This window comes from Lutra lutra, chromosome 11 (assembly GCF_902655055.1).
Source record: "Lutra lutra chromosome 11, mLutLut1.2, whole genome shotgun sequence".
NCBI lineage: Eukaryota > Metazoa > Chordata > Mammalia > Carnivora > Mustelidae > Lutra > Lutra lutra.
Genome location: NC_062288.1, coordinates 35,662,812 through 35,671,207, shown reverse-complemented (window position 1 = coordinate 35,671,207; position 8,396 = coordinate 35,662,812). Strand labels below are relative to the sequence as shown.

Sequence of the window (8,396 nt, the reverse complement as noted above, 5' to 3'; positions counted from 1 at the left end):
GGGAGTATATGGAATGTTTTGGATTATCCACCTGAAAGAAAGGGAAGTGGCTCTTTCCTCTGGCCGCTGGTAGGCCTGCCCCATGCTGGCATAAAATACCTCGCTTGGTGGATTCCTTTCAGGGAAACAAGTGGGGAGCAGAACAGGTGCAACTCTGCTTTCAGCCTCCCCTCCCCCACCCCCAGGCCCTACCTCCCATCTCATCTATTATTCCTCCTCCTCCATTCTCCAGGTCAAACACTGGAGAAGGGACCCCCAGACTTATGTGTCCTACCACCTCTTGCCTCTCCTTTCTCCTACTACCTCCCCCAACTCCACACTCCAAATTACTCTCCCTGCCCTCACTCTCTGACTGGATGGAAGGGGCTTTTGTTTCACTCTAAGTTATATTCCCTTTATATTAGATGATTCTTCTTCACAACCCCAGCATCATATCTGAGCCTTAAGGCAAGTAGAGGTGGGAGGAAGATCAACTTACACCTAAGTGTAGCTAATTCAATAAAGATTTAAAAAAACTTTACTTGAACCAAATGTATTTTCATATAACTTTATCATTTGTGAAATGTCAATTTAAACATTTTTGGGTAGAAGGAAAGATAAGAATTTATGTCCAAGATAGGGTTAAATAGACTTTTAAGTATCTTTTTAGTATTCTCAGACATATGATAGCTGATATAAAAATTGCCTGTCTTGGTCAGTAGTATTTTGTAGCCTCTCCACTGCATGAGGTCACAGCTTGCCCAAAGAATCAAAACCACTCTGTTCAGTTTAGAAAACCATATATTCGGTTAATCTAAATGGGCTCTCTCTATCCCCTACAGATATAATTATACTAAGATCTCATTCTCTGCTTTTCCTAAGTAAAAACTAAAATCACAGGTCAAATACATGAATATATGTCTATTTCTCCTTCATTCTTTGTTCTGAGAACTTTTCTTTTTCTATGAAAAGAATTCTATGGCTAGGATAAGATGTACATGGTAGTTCGTGATCAGGGCCATGATCTCCCCTGTTAGATCCTATTTTTTCTGATTCTGTTCTAGTTTATGCACACATACAAACATGTCTGTCTGGTTTGATTGAAATCTTCCATCCAAAAAGTAAGTTAATGTTATCCCTCAGCATTTACCAAAGACATCAGGGAATTTTCTTTTACATTTCTTGTGTCTATAACATTGAAATTTATTTCATTTTACTTGTTGAAAGATTTTATTTATTTATTTGAGAGAAAGAGAGAGAGAAAGAGAGCACATGAGTGAGGAGAGAGGGGCAGAGGGAGAGAGAGAAGCAGACTCTCTGCCCATCAGGAACGCTGCCGGATTCGACCCCATGACCCTCAGATCATGACCTGAGCTGAAGCAGATGCTTAACTGACTGAGCCACTCAGGCACCCCTCAAGTTTATTTTAAATAAATTTTTTTTTCTAGAGTTAAAATCAGCCCAGTACTAGCTGCACATATTGAAATGAGGCAATTGCTAATATTCAGATGTAACTAGCACTTGACCTGCTGAAAAGTGCTCCAGGTTGGGAATTAGGGGGAAAAAAAGTGTTCTAGTACAGCTCTGCCATTAATATATATGTATCTGAGCAGCCCCTTTTATTTTGTCTCAATCTAAATTCTTTTTGCCATAAAAGATGAAGTTATATTAACTTTTCTTCTAAGTCTTCACTTTGATAAAAATCTGTGATTCTAATATCTAGAGGAGGAAAGTGACCACATAGACTGAAAAAGCAGACAAGGAAACATTTGCACCAGCTACTCCCACTTCTAACTATGCCCTTATATATTTCCTGCCAAACCAACAAGGGATATGGACTGTCTGGCAGAGTCACCAGGACAAAGGATTAAAGGAAGAAAAAAAGATCCAGATGTTTCCATTTGGGGAAATTGAATTTTCAGACACATCTAATTCAGATGAGCTGTATCCATGAACAATTGAGCCAAAGACATAAAAGTGAATCTTATAATTCAAATGGGTTTTCATGATACCACTTCCCATTCAGCACTCTAATGAATATTATCCCCCCACATGTCTGTGATGACATGGTGGGAGTCAAAAGGAAGGACACCCTTAATCAAAAAGCAAATTAAAACCTTCAGGCTCCCAGTGGTTTTGCAGCAGAATTTACTGTATGCCTACTGAGTAGAGAGTACTGTTTTAAGTACTATGATAAAGGGGGTACAAAAAGTAAGAATAATGGTACTCCAAAAAGTTCTCAATTTAGTTGAAGAAAACATAAACACAATTAAAAAAAAAAACACAGTTTATGTTCTCTTAAAAGCCTCATATAAATAGCAACTGTTTTTATGTGCATATTGAATGTTTCCTTTAATCCTTCATGGTTAGGCTTTCATATAAATTTAATTAATTAAACAAGAGGGAGCCATCCTATTTGAAAATTTCTTCATCTACCAAGTATTTTAAATTTTGTGGTTGATTTTTAGCTTAAGAAATAAATAAGAAACAAGAGCCAGCAAGAGATAGGGTAAGCATATAATTTATCACCCAAAACTTTTGGGAGTGAAAAGGGGAAACTTAAGAATTACACAAGTAGAGCAGGCATAAGGTGGGACTGTTTTGAGTAAACTAGGATATATGGGTGGCTTTTTAATGAAAACAACAGATATGTCTCAGAGTTTGACATGACTGAAATGAGCTTTACCTTGAGTCAGAATATTAAGGCAAGAAATACAATGGATCTTCCTAACCTCTTTGGCTGAATGCTTCAGCCAAGCTCTTGCTCAAGCCTGGAAAATTCAAAATGACCTTTGTCACCTACTCCCCGCCCCCCATTCATTGCTTTAAATAATCCTTTATTATCTACTGAGCAACTGCTGTGAGGGCACAGAGTGAATGGAGTTGGTTGCTGGCTTGGGTAAATAATGCTTGAATGTGACTGACAATACATAGGTATGTCACCAGGCACTATGAGATAAATCACCAAATAACTTGTACAGTATGATGAGTTGGCAAAGGGAGAGATCATGTTAGGATGGAAAGGAGGTTAGGCTTTAGAAAAAGATGTGGGATTCAAGTTGGTTCTTGAAGGATAAGGGGAAAACTGCAATTTACAGAGTGAGTGGCATATTGTGTCCCCCGTTTTCTTTCCCAATCAGCAAATGACAAACTATTAAATACAGAAACTGACATGAATCAACAATAACAACAATAACAAACTTGCAACTTGTGTGGCAAAGTGTTACAAAGCTCCACTATATAAAGGGTTTTATAAATCATTGAGAGAAAGATAAACATGGACTAAATAGAAAAATGGACTAAGGACATGGAAGGGTAAATAATAAAGAAATAGGAACAGCAATGTACATTTGAAAATTTACTTAGTAGTATTAAAAAAGTAACACAATCTTGACAGAATTGTGGCAGTAGATAGAGGGAATGGTCACTCTTAGAGCTTTTGGTAGGAGAGGGTACATTTAGCCATGTGTATCAATATGTATATATTCTACACAGTTTTCTTAGAATCTTCTAAACTAACTATTTTGATGATGTTACATAAGCAAAACAGTAGGACCTTAATGGTACTCTGAAGAGTAGTTCACCCTCTTCATGGGACATTCCTTCTTTCCTGTCAATACTCTTCCTTCTTTCCCAAATCAGGAAGTGTGATAATAGAAATATCACTTTTAGAAATCCAGCCTAAGGGAGATAATCAGATGAATGCACAAACATAGAAGTACATGAAAGGGTGTTCAACATGGTGCTACTTATACTAATGTGAAAAATTAGAACCAACTGGTAATGCTAGTAATAGGATGTTTACTTGATAAATTTGGGGATTGCCATATAATATATATTCACCGAGAAGGCTGATGTACATTGATATTCATTAAGATATTTTAAATGAAAAAGGCAGGTTGAAAATAGCATGTATAAGCATAATAATATGTGTGTATATCTATATATGTGTTGCTATCACACATGATAAGACATATATATGTATTCACATCTAAGTGGTAATTATAGGGGTATTTTGGGGGGTTGGTTAGGTTTGTTTTCTTTTTTATAATTTATATTACATTGTTTGAATTTAACTCAGTGAGCATATGTTTTCTTTATAAGTAAATTATACTATTAAAATAATTAAAAGTACTTGAGAAGAAAATTTCTTGCTGATTTAATAAGCAATGTCCATATAATAAGTACAGAAATGCATTTCCAAGGTTGTTTGTTATAGAGATTTTAATATAAGCTACTGATACTCCCCTAAAGCATGATTTAGTACAAAATATTCTGAAAAGGTCCTTGTCTTTGCATGTCTGTCTTGATCCAAGGATCTATTTTTGGATGTCTAGACATGACATTTAAGGCATCTCATCCAAATATTGTTTATCTAACTGAACTTCTGAAAAAAATATTGCATTACAGTAAACTTGAGATATTTTATGACAACTCCTTTGAGTGCATCTGGTCTATATAGTTGATTGCCCTTGAAGACTTATGTCTTAGCCATCAATTCGAAGGATGGGATTAACATCCTTTTGTTGAAGCTAGGAAACCTATTACTGTTAGGAGAATATGCCTAGAGAGAAGACCACCCCAACTCCCTTCTTAAGTAAAGGCTCCTTAACAGGAATGAGCTTTTCTACAGAAGTGTTTTGGATCCCCTTTAGGGTACAGTCAAGGTCCTACAGTTTCACTTACGTAGTATTATCAGAATAGTTTTGGCAGGTACGCTCATTTTGGCTAAACCACCTTAAACTCTCTGTGAAATATACATGCAAAATGAATGCCTCTCAAGGAGCAATGCTAATTCTGTATTTATCTTCCCAAATACACTATATGGCAAGGCACCTAAATGAGGAAATGTGTTCTACGGTATAGTTATTTCTAAAGCAGAACATAAAAAATCTTCCAAAAATAGTAACTATATTTTAGAATACTCAGTTTGTCTATAGCCCTATTTTCAGGTGACAAATACCTACAGGAAAAGTTATCTGCTAAACCCATTCCTAATTTAAGATAACAAAATATGTTGCTTGCACAAAAAAGTCTTGTCTGTTATAGCTGGAGTTTCAATCTAGTTGGGCTAACTAAACTACAAATAGAGTAAGTCAAGTCATACAAAATAGGACTATCAAAAAATTTAAGACCTAAGTCATGTGGTACATTAGAATTTTAGAAAAATCACAAGTGACAATGAATTTTAGAAAAATCACACACACATCCCCCATAATTACATACACATACACACACACCTCATTTCCAAGCCCTCTCTATGCCAAACCTATAGAAAAAGATCTCTGGGAAGTGAAGCCTGAGCATGTGTTATTTTAAAGCACTCCCAGCAACTCTGATGGGCAGCCAGGTTGAGAACCATTCCTCCAAGGGGCAAATCATCTGGCCTCACTTAGTGTCCCTGGCAAATAAAAGGTGGGCCTTTCACTGTAGGATCAAAAAAATAATAAGCAGTTGAAACAGTATTGGATTTGGAGCCAATAACTCTTGGAGCAAATGCCCCCAAAGACCTCCAAGGTTGAGGTAGTCATTTTTGAGTTTTGGTGAAAATATTTTTTCCTGGAAAATTTCTTGCTATTTTTTTTAACTATAAAAGTAACATGTTTACTATAGAAATTTTAAAAATCTGTAAAACAGCACAAAGGAGATTAATAAAATCACCTGTAATTCTATCAACCAGATATAACCACAGCATTGTCTATATCCTTTCAGATTCTTTTTATATATAAGTGGAAATACATCGTACAATTTATAACATGCTTTTTAAAATTAGCAATATAAGCAGACATTTTCTCATGTCAATATTCTTCTATGAGATGATGTTCAATGGCTACAGAAAATTTCATTTTATAATTATTGTTTTTCTATTTTTGAAAAAGTTATTGCTTTTCTATTTTTGGAAACTTCAGCTTTTCTATTTATGACTCAAAAATAAGCTTGAAATGATCTTCTGTGAATATAAATTTTTATGCATGTTTTGAATACTATCTTAGGAGCCCTAGAGGTGGGATTACTGGGTTAAAAATGGATATTCATAAGGCATTTCATACATATTGCTTGACTATCCTTTGGAAAGTATATACTGTTTTTACATTTTGACTAGAATTTACAATCCTTGAGTCCTTACATATTGGTAATATTAAGTATTTCATCTTTGCCTGATCATGTCATATTTATTTTTCAGTTAGGGAGTTTGTCTTTTCCTATTGATGTAAACTCCTGTGTTTCACATGAGTAGTGTAAAGCATATATTTCCTATTTTTTTTTAATTAAAAATTTCCCTTCTGGTATTTTTGAATGGATGAAAGTTGGTAACTACTTTTTGAGAACAATTCATAATTCAAATATGTACCTATAAAACAGAGTGAACCTTTGCAAGATTATCAATATGGGAAGAATGAGGCACTCCCATCCTATATTGGGCCACTCAAAGCTCCAAAACTAGTGATCTCTCTCACCTAACATCTAGTTTAGCAAAAGGCATTTATATCTCAGTAGGAATTTAAGTCAGTGTTTTACATCTCAAGGGGTACTCAGATTTTTAGCTTAGCCTCTAGGTAAGCACTGTGACTTATTGAAGAAATTTTAGGCATTGAGGAGTAGGGTAGAGGAGGTAAAATAAATTCTGTATCTATTTATTGAACACCTGTAGTGAAAAATTACTAAATTAGCCAAGCATCAATAGCCTATGTATAAGGACATCTGTTGTGAATATGTTACACTGTAAATCATATTTTTAATGATTTAATTTAATGATTTAATGATTCATTTTAGGGATGAACATATATGCCTTATTTTATTTAATGATAAGAATATAACCTAAGACTTTGTTCTTATGTAGAGCAGAGATGTGGGGATAAAATGACTGGCTCAGCATCTTCAGCAGGGTGTTTCATGTGACTGAAATTAAAATGCAAAATGACCTACATAAATTCAATGCTTAGTGAGGGAATTGGTTATTTTTTAAAAGTTTCTGAACATTAAGAAAAGACATAGGAGCCAAAATAAAATCAAAAGAAATAAACCAGAGAGTTTTCCAAAATCTAACTGAAGTATGGGTGTGGTTGAATATGAATATGGCTATATACTTAACGGAATTCTTGGTTTTCTTTATATTCTATATTTCAGAGCCTTCACGTTTGTTTCAATATTTTATCATTGCATGAAGACTATTTCATGTGGATGAGAGGCTGGTTTTCTTTTAATAATGACTATGTTGAAACATCTTTCTGTATAATCAAGGGTACTTACACATACACACACACACACATGCATATATAATTTATTTTTGAGTTACGGTCTTTGGTCAAATGGCTTGATTTATACTTGGGTTTTATAGTTAATGTTCCCTGCATGTTAAGCAAGTTGCTAAACACAGAAGTCTGGTTATGGATTTGCTTTTCTCCACCATACAACATCATGGAATGTATATATTCATGATACCACCTGTCTCTCTCTCCACGCTATTGGCTTTTATTTGAAGTCACGTGTATTTGGCAGAGGACTCAAATATGTGATTAATAAGTTGGAAATAGGAATTAGTAGAAACTGAGAAGGAAAATATGAGGACAAAATTGGATAAAGTGGAAGACTCATTTTATCTTGGGAGAATGGAGGAGGAAGGTCCTTGTAATGATGCAGAGAAATCAGGAGGTGAAAGGGTGAAGCACACTATTCACTTCTCCACCAGGTGTCCACAGTGTATGGCCATCAAAGAGTATGACTTTGACAGGTAAGGACAGTAACTGCGACAGCTTTGTGGAGGGTCAGGAAGGCTTGGACAGGACTCATATCTGACATGCCCATGAAAGCATGTTAGAGAGAGAACCAGATCTATAGCAACACTGGGCAAGACACTGTGTGACTGGAGATCCTACCTGAGAGTAGAGATCTATAGAGATCCTACCTGATCGCTTCTCAGCCTTTTGGCTAAGATCAAGTGTAGAGATCCTACCTGAGAGTAGAACAAGGTAAAGAAAGAAAAATGGGAGAGAGAAAGATTATTTTTGGAGATGCCACTGTATCCAGCTGGGATTAATAAATGATACAGACATTTTTTTTCCTAACATAGACAAGGGAAAAAGAAAAGCATGGGACAAGATTTTGTAGATAAAAGGAAGTCAAATGTTTACCTGTAGCTTACTTATTGATTATATTTATTGCTCTATTTTCTGTTTGTTTGTATCCCCACTACCCTAAAGCTCCCTTAGAAACACCTTTTGCTTCTTGGAGGTATCAGCTACATTGACTGGACTCATTTAAAATCCATGACCACAAGTGTGGAAGGAATATTCAGATTCTATCTTTCCTGCCAATACTCTTCCCACTTTCCCAAATCAGGAAATGAGAGTTTGTTCTTCAACTTTGTTCTTAATTTTTAAGATTGTCTAGAATATTCTGGGATCCTTGCATTTCAA

General features: G+C 35.3%; 1 non-coding gene across 1 annotated transcript; it reads left to right on the top strand.

The window, feature by feature from the left end:
- Positions 1-7,888: 7,888 nt before the first annotated feature.
- Positions 7,889-8,073, top strand: LOC125081573 (U2 spliceosomal RNA). The gene has a single exon (XR_007121757.1). It is a non-coding gene; the product is annotated as a U2 spliceosomal RNA (small nuclear RNA).
- The last annotated feature ends 323 nt before the right edge of the window (positions 8,074-8,396 follow it).